The sequence below is a fragment of the Varroa jacobsoni genome, unplaced genomic scaffold, assembly GCF_002532875.2.
Source record: "Varroa jacobsoni isolate VJ856 unplaced genomic scaffold, vjacob_1.0 scaffold_633, whole genome shotgun sequence".
Classification (NCBI taxonomy): domain Eukaryota; kingdom Metazoa; phylum Arthropoda; class Arachnida; order Mesostigmata; family Varroidae; genus Varroa; species Varroa jacobsoni.
The window spans coordinates 28,357-52,556 of record NW_019213535.1 but is presented as its reverse complement, the minus strand read 5'-3'; the positions used below and the strand labels follow the sequence as shown (position 1 = coordinate 52,556).

At 44.7% G+C, this 24,200-nt stretch overlaps 1 long non-coding RNA gene across 1 annotated transcript; it reads left to right on the top strand.

The window, feature by feature from the left end:
* Positions 1-32: 32 nt before the first annotated feature.
* On the top strand, positions 33-23,951 carry LOC111262188 (uncharacterized). The gene is made up of 2 exons (XR_002681446.2): positions 33-1,211; positions 22,908-23,951. It is a non-coding gene; the product is annotated as an uncharacterized LOC111262188 (long non-coding RNA).
* Positions 23,952-24,200: the final 249 nt, after the last annotated feature.

The window sequence follows — 24,200 nt, the reverse complement described above, 5'->3', positions numbered from 1 at the left end:
CCGCTTCTTCTCTGTCCTACGGTCATCCCTAACAAAAATTGGTACTCATAAACTGCGGCTGCGTTATTGCGAATCAGATCGTTGATCGTAGCGTTACTGAAAATATTAACGACAAGTGCACTGAGAAAAACGAGTCCCGTTAGTTTCGCGTTGATATAGCCTAGAATAACATGAGGCTATCAAACAAACCTATTATTATTCAATAACTAACGTTCGTGCCGTATTCACTATAGTAAGCTTACCTCGCTATAAAGAACAAAAAACTCACAGAATAGTAAGCAAAATAGTGCGAGATGCTCCTTACTCGTAATTATTTTTATATCCTCTCTAGGAAATCTCTAATTGTAATAACAAAACTATATGTCCCGCAGCAGAGCTAGCTGACGAACCTTATCGGAAGGCAGTAATAAAAGACGAAGTACAAATTGCAGTGAGACACGAGCTTGTCTATCCGTTTCTTTTGCGTCTCGACTGAGAAGCTGCGTTATCTCGGCTCACAGACAGCACTCGACACTAGCTGAGAAGCAATTGGCCCTAAAATAAACCCGACTTTTTCTTTTTGTTCTCAAACTGCCTGTAGCGCCCGTAGTACGTAACAGCGCTATCACAGTCCAGCATAGACGTTACAGATTGCCACTGCGAACGGTGATGACGACGGCGTTGGTGTCGTTTCTGTCGTCGCCGTCCCGCTAAGGACGTCGGAGTAAAGGAGACAGGTGGTGGCTAGGCGGTGTGAGTTGCATGCTAAGTAAGTGGAACATACCAAGAGGGGACCTGCCGGCGTGTCCTGCGTAGCTCCTTCCTATTTATATCCTGTCCAACAACAGACAGGCGGTTTCAGCGTAAAGGTAGTGCGTCGCTATTCAGCCATGAAAGACCGCTGCTGCTGCTGCTGCTGCTGCTAGTGTTCCTATAGCTGTTGTACGCCCGAGTAACGATGGAAACAGAGGCATGGATGGACCACAATGGCGGCGAAAGCAAGGAAGGCGTTGGGACAAAAGGAGCCCGCACGAAGTTCCTGGCCTCGACAGCAGGAAGCAAAGAAGATGCCGTCGTCTTCGAACGTTACCCGGTACAGGAGGGCACACAGATCAGGGACAGTCGTACTGAGCGCTGCTAGTACGACCAAGGCACAGACTAAGACGCGGGCAAATCTGGAACGAAGCTAGAAGAATGACATCAGAGGGAATACAAGGAAAAGTCTGTCCTGGGTGAGTATTTGGATCTATCACACTTCTTGTGAAATACATTCCGGCTGCCAGTTCGTTGTTTCGATTATGTTTGGCGATACGAAACAACATGTCGTTATATAACTGCATGAAATTGTGTGATAATTTACGAGACAATTAAGTGCTGGGATGATTATATCCGTGCCGACTCAATTCGGACCTGGTTAAAAACCCATAATGTGACGGACGCAATCAAATAACGATGAGTCAAGATTTATGTGATCGTGCGTATTGTTAATAATATAGAAAAAGACTACACGGAAAGTACTTTGAATTTAAACAGTTGTATTTCATTTTTATTGATCTACGCTTACTCATTTCATAGATAATTGACTATATTGGCTAATTTTGCGGAACCCATTAATATACGCAATCGATACGTATGTTGATTCTGCCACAGCTGCTATCATTGACTATCATACAGGATGTTTGTATTTTTTTTGTTATTCTCAAGGTATCAAGTGAATCCTGATATATCCGGCGTTCGGCATATCACAGAAAGATTTATTTGGGTCGGTTCACACGTTTCGGAGTACTTCATACACTCCCATAACTGTCACCTTTGTACTTACACGCACATGTCCACACACTTACATATGTCTGCAATAACTGCGAACTGTAACTTACTTACTCTGGAATATGCATGGAAAAGTGCAATACACTTCAACATAGGAAGTGCTTCACAATGAGTCGAGGCTGTGCTTTGGGTGTATCGTAGCACATATGATACTGAACGAGTACACAGCCCACTTTTATTTACTCCCCATAGAGAACACCTCGTTAGAGGGTGCCGTCGATGGAGCAGTCGGTTGTCGTGACGGGTAGCAAGTACAGACCTCGTACCTCCGTCTCGGTATCTCCTACCGAACTTAATTTGACAATAAAAAAATTCCAGCAACGAAAAAGTTACAGCAAGACAGCTCCACCAGCGTCAAGCCGACCAAAGTCACGTTAACGTCAACACAATGGCATCCTTAGTTTTCCTACGTGGCCCTCCTACGTGGCTCTGCCGCTGAAGGAAGTCCGATGGCATATCGTCCACGGGCTTCTTACCGAATAGTCTCTGTCGCGTAGATGTCCGATCATGAAATACTTTGTTAGTCCGATGTGGTGGTAACATAAGCCGACCTGACGCGCAGACAATAGACGATGTACCGACTGACACTCCACAATCATTCACGGCATACGAATAACATACTTATAAACAATAAGCAACATGGCAGTATTTAAACATTTCACGGAAAAGTCCTTAAACGGCCTTTAATAGATTCGATAGAAGCAATCCCATGGGCCATTGAGCTAGCCGAGTCAGCAATCCAGTCGACATGTACAAGAGGAACTGAACGTTTTGGGCGCGCCAGACTCAACGACAGGGACACAGGGGGCAACTTCTTAGCATCGTGCGGTCGCGCAGCACCAACCGACAAACGCTCTCTATCGTATGACGCTACTATGCAACTATTCCTTTGCCACCGATAGCTGTGTCGGCCGTATTGATGACTCCAGTACGTCCTTAGCACAGTAGCAGTAGCAGCAGCAGCAGCAGCAGCAGCAGCAGCAGCGGCTGTAGCAGTGACAAGAGCCCTTACCATTATCAACATTGCCACGACCGTAAAGATGGCAACAATGACGAAAACGGCGACATGACCAACTCGGCTAACCACTGCCTCTATAGCCACATCCACCGTCGTCGCGCCCATCATCCGCACTAACACAGCGAGCGCTTCCACCAGACAGACGACCGAGGCGAGCTGTGCGATCGACACGACAGAGCCAGCCACCCAGCTGGCGGGCTGGTCCCGCTGCCGCTGGCAGCACGAGCGAGTAGCGCCAGCAGCAGCCGCCACGGCTGCTGCTGCTGCTGCTGCTGCGACGGCGTTTTATGCATGCAAAAGACGAAAGTGTATTAGCAATGGAAATGAACACGGCCAGCAGCCGGAGAGCCAGCCGCAGCCAAAACCGCCAGCAGCGACTCAACATCGCCGACCGCCACCCGCAAAAACAGCAGCAGCGCACGAGGACGATTGCAGCCGCAGCCAGAAGCGACCGCCATAAACACTGATTCTTCCTGCTGCTGTTGATAGCCACCGCACAAAAGCTGCTCCTGGTGCCTTTCTTCCGTAGCGACGGCGGTGGCAAGCAAAGCAGAGATTTCCGCAAGTGGTATGCGAACCTGTTTGCTTCCTTTCGTAGATCCTTGTACGACGTAGCTACGTCAGGCCGGAGTGAGATGGAGAGAACGAAGGGGCCGGCAGACTGGTAAGCAGCAGGCTCGTCGACTGCTGCTTCACTTATACAATCAAATTTATGCAACGAATTAAACTCACTCCACGACGACGAATTACCGGGGCGACTGCCGGGCATACGGTTAGTCGGTTTCGGAATCGACCGTTCCTCGAACAGCGAACCGCCGGGTCGCTGCCGTTGGTTAAGTGACTGAGAATAAGGACGGAATAGACAATAAAAAAGGACGAGAGATGACGATAGCAGATAAGGCTTTTATTTTAGCTGACGAAGATGCTTCTTTGATCACCCCCCGGCATACGATGAACTTGTCACTCTGCGAGGGACGAAGCAACTAGTTGTTTCAGTATTTCTGCAGCGAAGAGGGATGAACCAAAAAAAAAAAGATAAGAGTATAGAAAGAGATTTTAAGTGGAAGAAAGGAAGCCAGGGTGCGTATGTAGGAAGAATGCGTTACGCTCAAACACATAATAACGAAGGCCTGTCTTTGAATTTAGGTATTTCAAGGATGGACTGTACACGCTACAGTTTTAGGACAAGCCGGAGGCGAATGTCACGCGAATTATGTAAAAATGCTAGAAATTCGAACCGTCAACGTACAGACGACGCTCGTTAACTTAATGACTGTCTCTATTTGGTATACGTTATTCTTGATCAGTGCACTATTTGTACGTCGTAGTTTTTTAGATATGTGACAGAAATTAGATTTGTATCGCGCCACTTAAGATCTCTCAAATATATTATATAATAAAAACCTTTCGTCAAGTGGTTGGTAGCAGCATCAAAGCTACGTTCAACTAGGAGCGTAAAGTATAGCTACGTAGAGGTTCGTGTGGACTAAAAAAAAACCGTTAACGGACGAGTTCGCCAGCGCCCAACTGTCCTTGTCCCCGCCGCCACTTTACCTTTGTGCCTGCCCGCTCCAAGCCTCACGTCCGACAGTGGCAACCCCATGCTGGTAGAACGAGTCTGACGTGGGGTAACTAATCTCGTGTACTCCTCGACACCGTAAAGGAATTCCAGTCTTTCCTGTCGTCGGCGGCGCGAAACCCCAGATTATCCCTTGTTATTTCCAACCCAGTTCGTTTCGCACGTTATGTATGCAAAGAGCGCAACATATTAGCAATTGTAATGAGCATTGCCAGGCGGCGGAGCGAACGACTTCGGAACGACGGCCGCCGCAGCGACGATTCGGATCGCATCGTCTCTGGACGGAACAGCAGAAGCACAAACGGGAGTTTGGCGCGAACGAGAGGCAGAGAGTACTGCTGTTACGAGAACGGAGGAAAATATTGAGCAGAAAAGCTGCTATTGGCGTCGTCACATCTCCACGAGTCTTGAATAGCGTCATCATGCTAATCAAAACTATCACTTTTACATAACTTAGGAGTTGATAGGGGGTCCGACGTATGAAACGGCGGCAAACATTCTGTTATGCGTTTCGTACGTCGCTGGTGACTCAGGTCCGATTGCCGAGCTCGGCCTATGTGTTTAATAGATGGAATGACCTTGTATAGAGGTCAAGTGGCGCGGACGAATTCTCGCTACGAAATGCGTGCAATTATAGTGGCATCTATTAGAACAGTGTTCAATTAGCGGCTTATTGTTTACCGTGACAGTAGCTTATGTGAAAATGAGCGTATGCTCACGGAACTGCGAATTTAAAAACTACTGATTGAGAATATTTCAATTATGACGATTCATGACGCTAAGTGATTATGAATGAACTATAATAATAATAATAATAATAACAGTACGATTTTCCAAAACCTGGGCCGAGTTAGCTCCCTATAGTTTTGTTCGAAGGATCTTTTCAATTTGCTTTACACAGAACGAGTTCGTCGAGGTCCGAAACCAGTCCTTCAAAAATGTGCTGTAATATTTACATTCGCTATGCACTGAATTCCAGAATCATCGTCGAGAGTTCCCAATCTTTTCCTTAGAAACATTCGTGTCATACACATGGCGAATGTGTTTTTTGAAACCTGCTTGGCATTAGTGTCATTTGTTGCAATGTTATTGTCGACCTCTAACGAATCGCACATGGAGCCTCGCTTTACTTTTGTCGCCTCGCGCCCACTTGTAGTAACTCGTTGTTGTTGTTGTTGTTGCCCTTGAATTGTGCAGGTTATATTGCTAAACCTTTATCTCTGGGGGCTACTCCGTTCTTCCTCCCCTTCTAGTCCTAAAAGAAGCTCGAGCGTCATCATCGGTAGCAGACGGAGCAGGCACGAGCGCGACCCGGGGGAGCGCATGAGCCTCTAGAGAGCGAGCAGAACAGAGCCGGCGACGCTTGACGATATCATCCCGTTCCAGCTAGTTGTAGCTAGGAAAGTTGTCGTGCTTGGCCAGGCCGCAGCAGGCTGCCGCTGCTGATAGCACTCCCAAAAGGGCGTCCGCATTTGTTTGCGTTCGTGAACGCAAAAAGGCTATTTGGAGTCCTAGCAGCAGCCTGCTATTGAGCGGATTGCTGGTGGTGAATTGCTACAACTACGTTTGCAATGCCATGCAAAGATAACGTATAGGGATGGAGTTGGCATTCGGCTCTAAGTTGAAGCGGCATCCGCGCGATGTTATACACAAAGCAAGGCTTTCTGTTACAACGAGCTACATACAAGCAGTTCTGCTGCGGTGTGAAAAAACCGAAGAGAAGCCTGCTCGCAGACCTTGCACCGTCCGTTCAGATCTGCTTGAACAGAGACAGCACTCGCTCGGTAGCTCAGGAGACTAATTTATGCAAAACCCATAACCCTTTCTCGAAATGATGCCGGCTTGCCGTTATTCAGCTCAATCGGGCTCAACACAACCAACAACGCGTCGCACTTCAGTAGTTTCAATATACCCCCCTGAGGTGAGACCGAAGCCACTGCTTGACGTGCTTGGCCGAAACAGCCTCGTCCGCAGATCACCGATCGTGCCAGCACGCCACTAAGTACACGACCACCACACATGCGACCATCTTACCTCAATTCACGTCACTAAATGCAATTGCGCGTGTGCTTTCGTTGGCCTCCTCGACTGGGAGTAGCCGCCTGCACGCAAGAGATATAGATGAAAAGCTTGCCACAACGAATTCTGCTCTATGCATCTATACTGGAGGCTAGGAGCTCTTTTGCCCCCGTTTGATTAGCTTATTCAAACCATGATATACGGTATTTATTTGCTGGTTGTAGTGGTTATACCGCAAAGAAACATACGCCACAATCGCAAACGTAGATTAATTCTAAATATATTCTCTGCTTAACAATTTGCTATGAGTATCAGCTGCCCTCCTTAAATAAGCCCACCGATGATAAACGTGAGATTTATCTGCTTCCTGTTGTAATGAGATGTTCCAGCCATTTTTATTACATGTTTTATGAAAGCCTGGCGGCTACCACTGTGTCTCCGTGTAGGCACCACCTGCCTTATCAATTAAGCTGGTTTAACGGTATTTAAATGAAGAAATGGTCATATTCAGCCATCAGCAATGAATGAAAGCAATGATTGCTTTAAAGTAGGTTCTTGTCGTGATAGAAATAAACTGTATTTCCTTTCACCGAGCTGTCGAACGATGATTGCCTTAGTCGCTTGTTCCATAAAGCCATTGTTTGGGATGGAAATGTTTCGGAGCATCTCGATTCGTGTCGCGTCAATATTTCGTTTTGGTAGCTATTGTAGATCGCGACACAGACAAAAGAAGCACTCACGAAAACCAACCGTCGAACGCCTCGTTGTCATGAGGGTCAGACCGAGTCGCTGCTTACCGCGGCTGATAGCAATAGCTCAGTGCGTTCGAACAAAGCACAATCTACAGTAGGGCTATGCTGCGATTTTACAGTAATTCTCGTTGAGTAACGTAATGGCAGTGAATGAACAGGAGAACGAAATAGAATTAGCAGGGCCAGACACCTGCTGGGATGGTCTAGCCTCTTTTAGCCCGCTAAATTCAAGCGAGTAAACTGTTATTAGATCTTCGGCACATGTCGCTGCTGCTGCTACTACTGTTTACATAAGAAGTACTGCGGTCGTCTTTGACCTACTCGAATCCATCAGCTAATAATATCCGTCACGACGGCTCACTGAGAACGGGACGCGTCGGACGACGGATTCGAACACGCTAGAATGGAGACAAGCCCAACAAAAATAGATGAGACAAAGATGGACGAGACAAATCAATTTCTACTTGTTTCAATCATGAGACTTCACAGTTGGTAGTTCTCGTATGGCGAGTACCATTTCTGAACAGATCCGGTTATCGGGCCGTTCGTATTACAGTTACTGCTCGAGCGCTCCGAACTTGAACTTCATTGCCGCCGTCAGTGACGATCTGAGTCGAACGAAAAGCTAATTCGTCTCCTGTGTTTATTCCGTTCCTTTGCTCGACTACTTTTGTAGGTACGAGGATCTGGCGTTTAATAAACGGTGACATCAAGCAGACTGAAATACTAAACGAGCTACTGGGTGTCTCGAGATGATTTTATTTGTGTTATTTTGTGGTTGACATTGACCCTCTTGACAAGATCACCTACAATTAAATTACGTGTAGCATAACTTAACTATATAGTAATTTATTACTTTACAAATACATTTGAAGCGATGCTTCTACATAAAGATAAATCGTACCGAGCCTCTTGATCCTCGCACGAGTCTCAAATGAATTTCTGTTGGGTGGGATTCGTTACCCATGAATGCAAGCGAAGCAGCACGAGACTAAACTCAAGACTCAGCCATCAATGTTAGACTTTAGATAAAGATCCAGGGGCCTACGTGCCTGGAACAACGCTATACGATCTCGCCTCGGGCTGTCGGGCCAAGAGGCATTCTAAGCGCACTCCATGTTATGCCTCATGTCAAGCATACGATGTATCTGTTAAAATCACAAATATTAATCCAACTAGTCGGTGGCAAGTACAAAAAACTCAAGCCAGGAAACTATAAAAGCACCCCGTAAACTATTGAAGGCAGCAACAAAATATGTTCGCAATCTGGGAAGTCATTGGAGAAAAAAGTGTCGCCTACTTTCATTTGTCGCCAGACCCACCGTGGATTTCCAATTGAGCATTTTCGTGACTTGTCATGATGTAATACCACCTATGTAAGAATAGTTCCAACACGTCAGCTAACTAGGCCGCTCGCCTAGATTTGTGTTCCCGAAACAATACAACAAAGTCGTTATCCAGTGCAAAACTTGCAGATTCCCGCGCAAAAGTTAGTGATAGCAAACTAGCGATCGAGCAACGATTGGTTTAAAGTTGTCTAAATCCGAGAGAAGTTTAATCATCTAAAATGTTACTTGTACTCCTATCGGAAGTTCATAAGAGAAGCGCAATTCTAATGCTGCGTTAGAAAAAGACAAAAGCTGGATTAGTGCACGCTCATTGCTACGATCTAAGTGCTGCATCCTATGCGGATAGGCCAAATTTTCACAATCTAAAAAAATAGCAGAAAAATTGTTGTATTTTCCGCCTCTAGAAATTGATCACTTCCAACAGATGAAAAACCCGCACAGACTTATCTACGTCTCCCTCTTCTACAAAATGGAAAAGCATCAGGACACATATCAAAACAACCACAGACAGCGCAGGTTACGGGCTAACGACATAGTACTCGTAACAATGAGGTGTTGCGCTCGAAATTGCAGCCGACCGCCAACGATACTGTAGTCAACTTCAAGTCATTGAGACTCCCGAATCCCAGGGTACTGGAACAGGTTCTGAAAGACATTAAAGCATTGACCACAAGTGGCGAATTTCAAAAATGCTTGATATTGTCAAAGAGGTAGAGAAGCTCCCCGAAACTGAAGTCCACCAACAATAAGCAAAAATAGAAAATGTACGTATCTGTAGGATACCCAGATTACAAAATGAGAAATTAGAAAAATATCGAGGCAATCGTTAAAGAGGTTTTCAACAAGAAAAAGGGACGTTTGACGCTAGGCAAGACGCAGTAGAAATTTACCGATTCCGGATGAACGACAATGCTAGCTAGCTAGCATTATTGCACAACAAAAAGGCGGACGTTCCCCCAAACAAGCGTTTCTCTAAGCTTGGAAATCGGAGGTCTTTGCACTATACAGTTCGAAGGCAACACAAGGGTCAGAACTTACCTGTATGTAGTTGACTTATTGGCAAACCGGATGTTTGGTAAAGTTATAACAAGCAATTCATCTGTAGGATAGAAAAAGAACAATAAGTCACAAGCGCTATTTATTAAATACAAAACTAACTGACAATTAATCAGGGCACTATAAAGCCAACCACATCTGCGTCGTTCCCCCATTGACTTTGCAAGTGATTTGCATTTTCTTAGCCCCGACAGCAGAAATTTAGGCAGGGATATAGAAGGAAAAAGTTTTTCGGAAACCATCGCCGACACACAGGCTAAGAAATATAGTTCACGTCCTTCACATACACGCTAACTCAGCTACAATTAATGCAGCTAAAAGCTGCCTGTCAATTAGCAAAGGCTCTACCAAGGGATAGCGCAGGACACGATAAGCGATCAAGGAAGACTTCAGCCACCCCTTAGCAAAGCTAACTATTAGATTAAACTTAAACTATCAAACTGTCAATAAAAAAATAAAAATAATTTACAATAATCTCAACTAAAAAAGATAAGGCATCGTGTTGTGATATATACCTCGAAGCTCTGCAAACAATTACCCTTGCGTAATAATTTTCCTAATAAAAAAACACCGTGCAAAATAATCTCACCGCGCACCCGCTTAAATTTAGAGGTCCTCATTTGTATACATTCATATATATTGCTAAAACATAACTAGGGTGCCTGCGACTCACCTTGTTAGGTACGGGCGTTTGTCTTTCTCAAAAGCATGTACTGCTCTACGACCACAGTACTATAAAGATAAATATACTGTATTAGTTTATGAACTTTAGCTCCAAGTGTTTATATGCACATGTTGGAGGATCTAGGTTTTTCGCAAGACAATTTCCAACGGAACAGTAGTAGCAGGATATAGTTGGATCGTTAATTTAGTAGATCTATTGGAGTTCTTTAATTAACTCAATAAATCATTAGAAATTAAAAAACGCCTGTGTTCATGTTGAAAGTTCCCGTTAAAACTGGAACTCAATGAATCACCCATAATAGAAAATAGGATTTTTATTAGATTTACTGCATACGTTGCTATTCAGAATATGTTTTTGTGAGGCAAGCTTAAACTGATACTTACTTAAGTCATCCACTACATCTCACAAGCCACATTCATGGCAAACGGAGAGGCAGAAACGTACAAAAGGGTTACGCATGCTTACCGCATCTGCTCTTTGTATGTCTTAAATCGACCCATCTTTGGCGTCTCCTTATGCGATTCGGTTGCAATTTGTGTTGCACGAAGTAGACGGAACTTAATTCCGTAAGTAATATCTGGTTCGAGGGCGAGGCGCTTGAAGTAAGATATTTATATTTCCATTTTTCCTGCTTATTCACGAATAAAACTATAAGATTTGCTAGATGTTACAAGCATATCCACGCCTATCTATCGCAGAAATCACCTCTTTTGCACATAACTCACTAATTGTTTAAGGGTCTCTTCTAAAAAAATATCTCGATATTTCTGTTACATAAAAAATAGCATTCTTGTTGGGCTTTTGATCAGTGCCGCCGTTACAAAGATATAAACAAAATAGTTTCAATGCTGTACCCTTGTCAACACATGCCCCATATTTGTCAGTTAATATGTAAAACTTAATCTATCGAGAAGTACCTATTTTTTCACGTATTTAACGTAAGCTATGACAACTATTCGACATCTGGTGAATTCATTTGAAGTTGCACAGTTTCACCCGGGTACGAAAAGCCCCCTGAGAAAGATTTTGAGTTCTCCACTACTTCGTTGCATGAAAAGGCTAAAAAATACCACGTAGTTTTTCTTCTACTTGTAAATGTTCATATCGTTAAAGTTGGCGAGGTAACGTTGAAGTCAATGCTGGCAAACATCGTTGGTTATACGCTATCCAAACTCTACTAGAGGAAAGGCCGTCCGCTCACTCCTCGGCTTCCCTGAAGTTATCTCACTAAGCTGACAAAGGAGACCAGCGCAGATCGGTCTGTAGGGCGTCCTCCTCATTAAGCATGGAGGTCACACACAGTAGCAATTTGTCTACCTGCTCTCCCTCGTACGTTTCCTATCTTGCACCCTCTGCCTCCCACGCTCTCCCTCGTAGTTTCTCCGCCGGAGAACATTGTAACAGCACTGACCGGCATCGTCGAACGAGGAGCAGAACGCGGCCCCTCATCTCCAGCCCTCCACGCCTGATCTATTCGCTCGGGGCCGACGGTTCGCTGCAGCGCCACCAGCTGTCCATGAGACAGCATCATGTCAGGGGGGTGACAACGGCATCGGCGTCATGAAGGGCAGTTCCAATGAGGACAAACGCGGTTTGCCTATGGATGGATAATGGACATGTGCAGTGCAGTATCGTATGTGAGGCACTGTTTCGATGAGCACGAACTTATCGGCAGGCAGGCGTCGCTAGCCAAACTGATGTTTTAACAAAGCGTTCGCCGCATATCGACGAGAAGGACCAGTGGTGTTCCGCCTCCGGTAAAACAATGGTTCGGGGCTGGGCATCGACATACTGTGGATAATCTTCTTTTGCGCAGCAATATATAGCGCGCTCTGACGATATGTTTTCGCGCACACACATACATGGCCACACCGGTCACTTAAATCACCCAAACGCCCAGTCAATACGTTAGTTCGAACAATCGACCAGCGATGGCCAACCAGTTGAAGAAGGAATGGCCTGGCTTCGCCAGGCATTAAAATCACCACTCAACCGGCCTATACCTGCCTGCCCGCGCGCCAGCCACCGAACTATGAAACTGACACCAGCAGCCCGCAGCTGTCCACCGGTAACCCATACAAGAATCAGTGGGAAAGCTGGCGATGGCCACAGAAACGACGGCGACATTTACTCCGATGAGAAATACTTTGAAACCCTCACGTAACGAGCTCTTTATCGCTGTCTCTTGCATTCGAACATCGCTTGTTGCCGCAGAGAGATGGGCAGCTATTGAGCCTCATTGTAAGTCAGCTACTGAAGCGTGCTGTGTGCGCGTCACTTAAACGGATGCGTCAAGGGAGTTACGGTTTGCCAGCCCCTATTGTATATGCCTTCAATCCGTTGTATGTGCACGGTAGTATTACTTCGAAATATTGGAGCTTCCGACGCATGCTGTATCTAAAGGTGTCCAACAACAAAACATCGGTGGCGCCGCTTGTTCATGACTGTTCACTTCCCATCGGAAATTAACGTCGTTATGGGGTTCACGTTCAAATAATTAGGTGCAAGCAGAAATTAACGTGCGCATTATTTACTTTTGCATAAATAACAAGCGTGAATATTTGTTATTTTACTGTAGGATCTAAGATCGACCCTTTCGAGGAGACTTGAGCCAGCATAAACTAGAAATTTTCGGATGCAACAATAGCGCCACTAAGCATCTTTGGTAACCCATCACCGGCAGAATATCGTAGTTCTTATCCTAGATTTAGTGCCAAGATTTCAATCTAGATTCGAACTGGAGAGCTTAGGATAATTTCATACCATCGTATCCTAGGCGATGGTCAGAAGCTCGGGCCAACTTACAAGAATTTCGGCTGTAGTTTCATAAAAAAATTGTTTTTTAATTTGACTGTACCTGTTACCTGACAAATCCTCTTCGCTATAGGCTAAGAATTAGTGAAACGAAATGAAACGTCTCTAGAAATTGGCTCTGTACACGGTTATTCGTAAGTACATATACACAAATTTGCAAACGTGATGGATTTCTGTGCAGTACATCGTCGTTTTGCTGCTGCTTCTTCAATGTATCTGCTCTACATTTTCTTTTCAAATTAAGATGATACACTGTCACGTCTATAAATCAAAGTTTCGACGTCTCACACCTTCATTAGATGATCTGCATTTAATAGAATGGAATGATTATCCTACTGATAGTTAGTTTGAGCTTCACTTTACCTCACGGCACGCTATAAGTAAATAGCTCTACCTCATTTTGGCTTATGCAACAGGTTTTTTTCAAACATGTTTTCCGCCATACAACTTTTTATTGCATTACTTTGACTTTTAGTTCGAGAGACGACGATGGATATTTCAAGTTCAGGTTAAATACACAGCTAGAACAGGCGAGAATTCATCAGAAAGTGCGCTCACGTCAGACCGTACATCCGCGGGCCGCAGGCTACCGGCCTGTTTTGTATGCTGACCTCACAGCTGACGGGGTGTAGCGAAACCAGCAGAACAGACGAAAATTAGGTAGCTGACCATGTCTCGACCGTCTGAGACGATGACGACGCCTGAGGATTAGGGTCAATGTAAACGAGAGCAAGCTATCATTGGCCACACACACCTATCTAACGAAATTACAGACAGCTTCAATTAATGTTTCTCCAAGGTCACGGTGAAAAGCTAGATTTCCTCTAGCGGCATGGGGTAGCCATGAAACAAGTGATGATCGGATAGCGTCTACGTGTGAGTGCGGGCCTAGGCCTGAAGCATTGAAGCTAATAATTGTTGTTAGTTTAGTTGCTTTGTATATGTTGTGTTAACAAAAAGAGTATTGACGGTGCCTTAGCTTAAAGGCAATCAGTTAACCATTTATGGGGTCACAACATATTCATCGACGAAATTATAAGTTAACTGACCTTTCTCTAATCTCGTCTGAGGTATGTAAACAACACTGGTATTTTGTAAGTTATTTGGAGCAATCAACTGGCATTGAATTGGTCAAAGTCCTACGTCCGTCACGACCTTGCCCTCTTACCAATTCAAATGCTTCCTAATTCGTATTTATTTTATCTTTTTATTTGTTACAGCAAATACATTTATTTGCTTACATTTTTCTGCTCCGCCGCTGCTGCCATGATAACCATATTCAGTGACCCTCCCTTAGTAGGTAATTCCCTTAATCCCTCCTTCGTCCCGTATTTCTTTGTTTAAGATAGAGCCTTCTTATAAAGAAAAAGGAGGTTGCTACTCGGCTCAGGCGAAGCTGAGGAGCGCTGAGAAGCTGGCTTTCGCCGACATAGAAAAGCCTTACTATGGGAGACGAGTGCAGTGTGTGTGTGCCGTTAGCCGCATGGAGTTCCAAAAAAAGATCGCACTAGTCCGAATGATTTATAAGTGATGGCTTTGTTCCACCTTAGTCAAGTCTACTGTCGAGCCCGTTGAGCAGAGACCGCGTTGAACGATGACAGCCTCCCAAGCATTTTCGTTAGGGGCAAAAAGCGAGAAAGATTCTCTCTCGCTTTGTCCTAGCCATATATTACATTTGTGAATGTCTTGTGGTTTGCTGTTGGTCACTCTCTCATGTGACTCGGGGCTACGGTTACGTCGGGGGTCTAGCTTATTCACCAGCTTACACATAACGCAGAAATATAATTTATATACACCTATGGGTGAGGGGGTAGGGGAATCGAGACAGCTCGGTCGTAATAACAAAAGTGCTGCACGTTCGTCAGCCATACTGACAGCTATCAGGGCAGTTTTGAAAGTCTATAGGTGAAACTCATGCCAAAAGCTTCTACTTGAAGGGAGACTCCCTAGGATCTATAGGTCTGGATGGCCGCGCAGCGTTCCGCTAACATAAACCTTGTGCAACAGTCGTCTCCGTTACATAATAGCTGCGATCGGTTGGCTACTATATATCGATAAAGTCCCTTCATAAAATGAAAGTTAAGCCTAAATAGGAACGCACGGTTTCATGGTGATGAAAGCGCGGTCGATGAAAGTTGGCGAAGTCAGTGAGGGTACGTAGAAAAATTGGGTAGGGTAGAGTATTACAGGGGTTACGGGAATCACAGGCATGGTAAATTCGAAGCAGAGCAGTCTAAGAGTTAGGGACGGCGAACTGCTCGTTAGCTCTTTCATTAGCTCATTTGAAGTAAAAGTCATTGAGTCTGACATTGAAGCGCGAGCAATGGCTGAGGGTGCCCGCGAGGCTACGGGAGAGAAAAAAACGGAACGACCAAATCAGTGATTATGGCCACAAAGGAAAAATGTCGTGCTGGTTTTAGGTAGTGATAGCATTGAGGTATGTGACTATCTTATATAAATGGTAAGTCGGTGGCGATTCAATTACGACTAGCACAGATAGTTCCTGCATTGTATTTAATAGAGATGTATATTGAGATAGTGCTAAGATTGGTGTTACGGCTGTGCACATATCTAAGTTCTGCTTATATTTAATGATGAACATTTGACGCATTAGACAAACTGTAACTATTTGTCCGACACTATCCGTTTCTTAGATTTGTACTTCAATACAGAAAGCACTAGACATTTGAATTCGACATGCCTTCTACCTGACCGAAGTGAGATCATACGACTTTTATGCTATTTGAAAAAGCCCGCGTAACAACAGGTGTATACAGCTTTAGTTTTTACGCTGGTGGATGAATGCTGATGAAATGAGGTAGGCGGCTTCTAGGATCCTAATTTGTTGACAGAATTCGGATTAAAGACCTCCTAGTGAGAGAATATGCAATGCCCGTTGCTTTAGCTAATGCAGAAAACTCTTCTGCAAATTGAAGAAACAACGATATAAATAGCTGTGGAATAGGATTTCGAAACGACAGAAGTATAGTGTAAGACATTTGTGCTGTTAGCTGGCTACGCAAAAGTTTCGATTCATAGATATACTTATATCTAAAGCCCGCTATCAATATAGTATGTCTGGTTACCTCACCCAGCAGTCGTTCTCATAGCAGAATTCCAAAAACTATGAAATAATATGGACAGAGCTATTCAACCTGCACGACTCTCGGAGAATAAGTGATATGACGTAATCTGTAAAATTACTTAATTCACTCAAAATAATTAGTTTTTTTCAATTGAATTATATTTATATTGAAACAACGTTGGCTAAAATCGGCAAATTTAAATGGTTTAAACTGAAGAAATGGGAGATACGTCCCATTATTTAATGGGAGACTGCCCCGCTTCGTATACAAGCAAACGGGCCACAGTTAAATGAAAAAGACCCTATAGCTAGACGACTATTACTATAACTAATGTGAGTTAAGGCTAAATCCTAATATTTCAGTACGTATGCCTTTTACATTTGAATATCTCTTTTGGGGAGACATGCTTCCAGGAGGCTAATGTCAAGTTACGTGTATGAGTACCGTGCGACAATGGAATCCAATTTTTCAATTAAAATGATATTATCAATGTGGAACCATTTTATATATATCCTGCCACTTAAGTTACTGCTATTACAAACCCTTACACATATTAGAAAAACTAAGTGAAATACCTGTCCAACACTATATTGCGTCCAACTTTAAAGTGGTTTCTAGGGCTATACAAAAGGCGCGGACAACAAGCATTGTTGACCACGCCGAGATATAATGCAGTCGTTAGCTAAAACCGTCCAACAACCCGCATACAATCACCGGAACACGATTCTGGGAGCACGGAGCAGCTGGACGCTGATCTGTGGCTTCTTGGACTGCCGCTGGATCGCTATACCGTCGAACAGTTGCCGCTGCAAGTACGACATTGCTTGGGCTCTGTTCCTATGTGAGGCTCGTTTTAAGCCTTGACTTAGTTTGGGGACAAAGTCCCCACTTTCTATTGGATCGGAGCGAAGGGGCTATGGAGGGATAGTTAGGTGGCTCGAGCTGCTGCTTCTGGCGAGGACCATGACGGCCGTCGGCGGCAGGGATTAGTAGCACCGTCGCCGCCGCCTGTGCAGGACACGGCGACAAGAATGGTGGCATCCTCCTCTCCGAACAAGTAGTCCGGCGGTCTGTCGGCCGGCGTGAGCGGCCGATCCACCAACAGCCTTGCTTTTGCAGCCTGAAGCAGCACTGTTCCAGCCCTACACAATCCCTAACAGGGTCCGTCCCTAGCAGCGGCGACGTAAAACGGTTTATGGTGTGGTCGCTGTCGCCCATACTCGATGTGCTGCCTGCTGTTGGCTGATTTGGCTGTTCTCTCTTGCCGTGTTCTTCACTCCTAGTACTAGCGTTAGTGGCATTAGCGAAGCTTCTAGACGAGTAGCAGGCGTAGTTAAGCAGCGAACCAGGAAGAGCGTGGACTCTCGGCGCAAGCAGAACCAACCGGGAAAAACAGAATCGAGAGACTGCAGAGGGGCAAACCTTGACTAAAGGAAGCAGCTCTCTGGCTGAACAGCCCAGCGCAGGGCTGCATATTGAGTAGCCAAGTCGAACAGGCAGTACTGCCGAGACGATCGAGGGAAACGACGACATAGCGCTAACGGAGCCTTGACAAAGGGAGAAGTTTTGTTGTCCTGCCTTGACAGGCCACAGGCTGCAGTGTCCAATAGCCGCTATGGCTGCCTGTCGACGAACATCGACCAAACGTGTGCTCACTGGTCCTACCAGTGTGGTACTGTGATGTACTATACGCAACGACTAGCGAACTACCAAGCCGATTCCTCCGATGTCCGCATGCTTCCACACGTATACGCAGTCAGACACACTTGAAGGGGCTCACTCTATGAGTCCGGCTAGGTCGAGTCGAGAGTCATGGTGAGGCAAACGCTGATGGCTAGTCGAGGCAAGCCCATCGAGGATAACGTGCTGCCGATAGCAGCGGTCGATGCGTGGGTTTGTGTGACCTGGAAGAGTTAGTCGGTCCTGGGGCATCCGGCACACGGCGTTGGTGCCAGCCGCAATAGTGTTGGTGGTGACGGTGAGACCGTCCTCATTTACATAATCAATACGGACCTCCCCCACTGAGGGACCGGAGGACCAGGGACGCCCTTCCGCTCCAGCTATCTCCCTCTCGACTCTGTGTCACTCTCGCCCTGCAGCGGGTTTGCCCTCTCTCCGCGGAGAAGATCACGAACTCTTGGACTTAACCAAGAAGCCCATGGGGCGTGCGAACATGATGGCGGCATGGATCCCCCTGCCTGGCGGGCCGGATGCAGGGTCTGCCGTTCCGATCAGCTCAAACGGCCTGCTTCATATTGGCTCTACCAGGAAACTGCCGGCAACTGAGTGTTCGAATAGAGTTTAAGAGGGAAAAGCAGAGAAGCCAGGCGAGCAAGCCATGATCACACTACATTAGAAATGACGCTATTTCTGCCATGGGGCGGAGGGCATGCTTCCTTCTCCATCACCCATTCCCAACATGGTTGAACGATCCACGTCACGCAGCCAGCTCCGGAAGGCAGCATTCTGAAGACGAGGCATCGGCAATGGCGACAGGAAAAACGGAGCAGAAGCAAAATAAAAAACGGCAGCAGCAATAGAGGAAAACTACGCGACGAAAGGTGACTGTCGAATTACAGTCAAAGGAGGAACGAAGATGAGACGCAGACCAGGAAAAAAATCGGTAAGGAGTACAAAAGAAAGCCAGGGAACACGACGAAACTTCGAGACGCGTTAGCAAGCTAAAAGGTGATGGTGCTGCTGCTGGTAGTGGTCGTGGACCTGGCAGGGTCCTACGAAAGAAAAGCAGGATCGGGGGCCGCCATGGACCTTTCAGTTGGTCGACGCAAACGGTTGTAGCAGCAGTTTTCTGCTGGAACCGGATAGAGGGAAAAATTGAATCTCTACCTTTCTTTTTAGTCCTTTACGATCAGCTTCTGCTTCGACAAAAACCTTCCTCTCATCCATCTCAGGGACTAGGCGGCTTGGCTGATTCGATGGAAGGTCCTTGGTTCTAGGGCATTGTTTGGGGTAGGGCGGGGAGGCAGCTTCAGAGTCGTAGAGAATGACGAAGATCCAGAGGTGGAAAGAGAAAAAAGTAAGGAAGTTAAAAGAACCGGTGGACGAACGAATCCATTTGAGAACCGCTGAAGCGCAGACAACGAAAAGACGAAAGAGGAGAATGAACGAGAAGGACGAAGCAACGGCTAGAAGAACTCTTAGAGCATCATCGAGGGGCGAGTGTTGCCGAATGGACTGATGTACGGACCTCCGAATTCTGTGATCAAAAATACAGTTCCCGCCTAAAGAGGTCCATTTGACAACGAATCATTTTAACGGAAGCACGTATCCTCATTCTCAGAGAGGCCTAGAGATACGTTTGGCTTTCGAGTAATTCTAGTAACGCCGTTTATCATCTAGTCCTTGTAGGTACCCAACTAGGTACAAGATATTCGTTCCCTAAGATGTATAACGACTGCTATGACAGAGTCAGGACTAGCAATTTTCCTATAACGGAACTTGCTGAAGCTTGGCGAGTCACTCCTTGAATTACTCTTAGCCTACATATGATCTATAACAGACACTTGATTATAACTATATCTTAGCTATAAGAAGTAAGTGGTCATTATCGTCTTATTAAGTAAGGAAGAAACCCGTATTACCATACGGGTCCTTTCCTTACTTAATATGGCGACTTAGATATATATTATTTACCATTTTACGTTTCATCATTCGTCCAGAATTTCTACATGATTAGTAATTAAGTTAAAATCTTATTTCTAGAAATAATTATAGTGTCTCCTTCATGACAATTCATTAGTGATAACACTAATATCAAATTCACGAGTGGTTATATAAAAAGATCCGCATAGCGGCATTTGTGAAAGTATTACCGTTTCGTCAAAGCAGTGATACTTTGTGTATCTGTTTCCAACTTGTTAAAACTTCTGTGTTAAAATCAACAGCTATAGAAGGAGCTCTATACTTAGAATAGACAATGAAATACGGACCCTGCATAACGATGGGCTTCCAACACAGGATGGCGAGCTTACACAGTTTTAAGAAACAGGTTCAACCGCAACGTAGACGAAAAAATTCTAACTGACAAAACAATTCATTCAAAAAGGTCATGATAATTGTCCAGGTGTAAATGGTAGCAGTAATTACATGTTGACAGTGCCAGCTCGAAGTTACCCTTTACGTGTGTGTGTGTGTGTGTGGATAATTGTTCGTCTGCTGTAAACTGTGTATCGCCGAATCACGGTCGAGAAGAAAACAATTCAATCATAACGGTTGTAACCGTTTTTCTACAGACGTCCGTTGAGATGCCACGCCAACAAGACGAATCAACATATGTGCCCGTTGTTCTGCCATGCCTTTATATTCCTTCAACCGATATATCGTCTTTACGGTCGGAAGTACGCTTTGACAAATGTACACACCTTGACACCTAGTTAAAATTAAAGGACAACGCAGCGCCGTTAGACACTGCTATCGCTGCGACAGCCTTGTCATATTGGAAGCGTCCTAGCGCAAACAGGATGCTGCGGCCCTATCTATGATAGGCCCACTGGCAATCGTTTGTGCCCATATAAACATGCAGTATTAAGGGTTTATTTGCTAGCCAAATGGAAATGTCTAAATTTGAAAGATAGCGCCTCAGCTGGACCAATCCTATTCGTCATCACCAATTAACTCTAACTAACTTAACCAAATTATTAACATATATTTTTGGCATTTTTCCTCATGCTATATTTTCATATACGTGGCTACACAGAATGAAGACTGCCTAATGGCTGCTGTTCAAATGTAATAACAATTTCTCAACAAGAGTTTTTTCGACGAAAAGGTGTTTCTGACGTGCTTTAACTTGAATAAAATTGAAAACTATATAACGGGCAATATTTGACGAAGCACCCGAGTGGGCGGTCCAGCAGTCTACAGACAAAAAAGACAATGGAACGAAGATCGTTAACGGACAACGGCCCGGGTGACGGCCTGAACAGCACTCTTACCGTTTTTTTAAAGATATCGCATAGTCATTAGGTGAATTGCTAAATTAATATTGATATGTTACTGTTGTGTATATCCTCGTACGAAACTTTACTAACTGTAACTTGTTATGTATAGATGTAAATATTCCATTTTTATTAGTAGAAATATTATCACGCGTTTACTAAATAGAAATCCAGTGATTGTTCTGTTTAGAATTAGAGTCAATACGAAGACAACAGAAATCCCAACTCCCAGAAACTAATAAAGCCTTTTCAGAGCAATTATGCAATTAAGTTAGAATTTGGCTCCTTTTCGAAGTTCCGCTACAAATGTCGTGACATCTCATATACGGGTCAGTACTGACTCTAGGTTTACACTTTAAGTGTATAGCAAGAAAAAACTAAAACATCTTCGTAATAAAACAACAAATCCCCAACCTAAGAAGCTCTTGAACCCATCTTTTTACCGAACTATATACATAATGTTCCCAAGTTACGGCAGACTGGCAGCGTCGACTTCACGGCCGGATTCTGTTCCAACTGTGGATCTATTCAACTTATCTCTTGCTATAGACACCGATATTGATGATGATTAACGAAACCGCAAAGCCTAAGGTCGCTTTGTTGGTTACTCGAACGCCGGCAAGACGACGACGCGTTTGGACGCGGTCCGGCACTTAAAAGTATTGCGTTGAGGGTCGGCCGGTTTACGGAAGCAGACGTAAGGGCAGATAGCCGCTAGTCACCGGGACAAGCAACGCGTGCAGTAAGGCAGTATGCTAGTTAAAATGCAAATGTATTCCGATGCCCGCTAGAGGAACACGACTGGCCAACTGGCCAGGGCAAATGGTTACATCCCAACGTCAGCGTCATAGCTTAGGCCGGCGGCAGCTTCTGGATTAAACACACTAGCAGAGCAGGCTGACTGCGCTATCCACACAATAGTCCTTTTTCGAGCAATGTGGTCTATGATAAAATGCGCAGGACTCTCGAGCAACACATCGACTAGGCGGCACGTATATGCACGTTCGTCGATGGAGGAGAACCATGCACGTTTCTGTGCCTATCCTAGGCTGCTGTATGTGGATGAACCAGTATTTGGGCAACAGGCGATCTAAACGCTGCTGTAGTTCATGTCATCGGAAAGACTGCCGAAGACTGAGGGGTTGCCGACGCCCTAGTTGCGGTAAGGGAAGAACTATACTGGAGCAGGAGCAACGACGATAAGCGGCGTGTCCGAAATCCTATTGTCTTATCAGGCGGAGGTGACGTAAAATAAATCGGCTGCCTTCGTTACACGAGACGTATGCGCGGTAAACGCTTGCATAACGTATGCTCCTTTCGGATGCTATAGCTGCTATATGGCTATTATGGGTTTAGGAAAAGGTTTTTTTTTTTAGTTTTGGTGAAAAATATCAGGAAAGCCATTAACGTTCTTGAAGTGTGAGTTCCAACTCAACCAAGCTGTTGTCATTATCAATACGCATTGCTGCTTTTCATGTATTGGATTATTGAACCACGGCGAACACAGTTATACTTTGATTTTTTACTGGAGATAGATACAACTGGAGAATCGAATCTGTTGAAGCATTACTCAGACCGACCGACCGACTTCACTATAGGGGTACGTACGTACGTACGTACGTCAAGAGGATTAGTATGAAGAAGTTCTAATGTACAGCTTATCATGTATGGAATGTAACAAGCGGCTCTGATGAAGACTTTCGCTTTGTCCCATATCATTTCGTAACACTCATTGACACAATAGACGGATCATCCAATGACCGAGTTTCGTTTTTTCTCACACAGTTTTAGACGCTGATTCGTTCATCGATCGTCGTTCCGTTCGTTGGACACGCCTCATCGACATGGAAATTTGAGTGGTGCTATCAATCTGCCTATCAATGAAGAGATCAACCCACAGATTCTGTGCAAATGGAAGCTTGAAAGATTCGCTGACTGTCGTAAGGCCGAAAATGAATTTAAGTTTGCGTCAACTGTTCCACCATCGGCGACGTCCATCAGTAATATTTAGCAGCATGTGTTACGCGATTAAACCTTCATATATCTCACATTATATCATTTGATTGAGGTATCAACACCTAGACAGAGATCATGCAAAGGCATCGTAATGCTATGCTAATTCCTAGAGGTCATAACCTTGGCCGGCACGTCTGATACTCAACAGCATGCTCCCAAGTCCTATGAATATTTCATAGGTCGTTGTTGCTGCTGCTGCTGCGGAGGCCCCGATACGAGCTACTCGAACAGAAGTTGAGTGTGGGCCTGTGTGTATACTCATTATAACGCTAAAAATATGCACAGCCAAAGATTTGATACTCGTCGAGGTTCACTAACTCAGCACGAGATGCGCATTCTTGATCTTTTGAAATGGCGCTTAACGTCCCGAACGCCAAAGATCAAACGCGTCTTGCCCTAAACCCACACGTACTTTGCGCTATTGGAGAAAATGACCGAAGTCAACCTTATCGTTGATTGGCTAATAGCAGATCTAATATAGCATTGCGTTTGTACAACAGAGATAAGATGCAATATACGCATTTTTACAATTTGATCCTAGCGTCGATGAAAAAAAATGGTCCATATTAAAAAGCCAGCTAAAAATTTTACTCGACATTGAATAATGGCGGTAGGCAAGGTCGAGCGCGGTGGGTTTTTGATTAAAAACTTGAACGCATTATCACAATTAGTTGATTTCTAGCCTTTATTTTTAAAACACGCGAACTCATCGATATTCGTTTAATGGAGAATCCATATAGTTCCATTAATTTGCTGCTTCGTAAAAACAGTAATTGGAAAATAAAGCATCATAATTGTTATTGGCAATGTATAGTTTTATCTTGCTTTTTCTCTGATCCGTTGCGTACCACTGACCTATATAGCTAGGCTAGTATCCAAAATCCGGCTGTGCTTCCTCTATAAGGGACAATGCGAGATTTATTAGCTGATCCCTGCCTAATATCTGTCGACTCCGAAATTCAGTGGTTTTGTTTCCATTATAGCGCCGATTTTGGATCGTTACTTTATATATATATATATATACAGTACTGGTTGCACCTATTAAGGGTACTACTCATACGT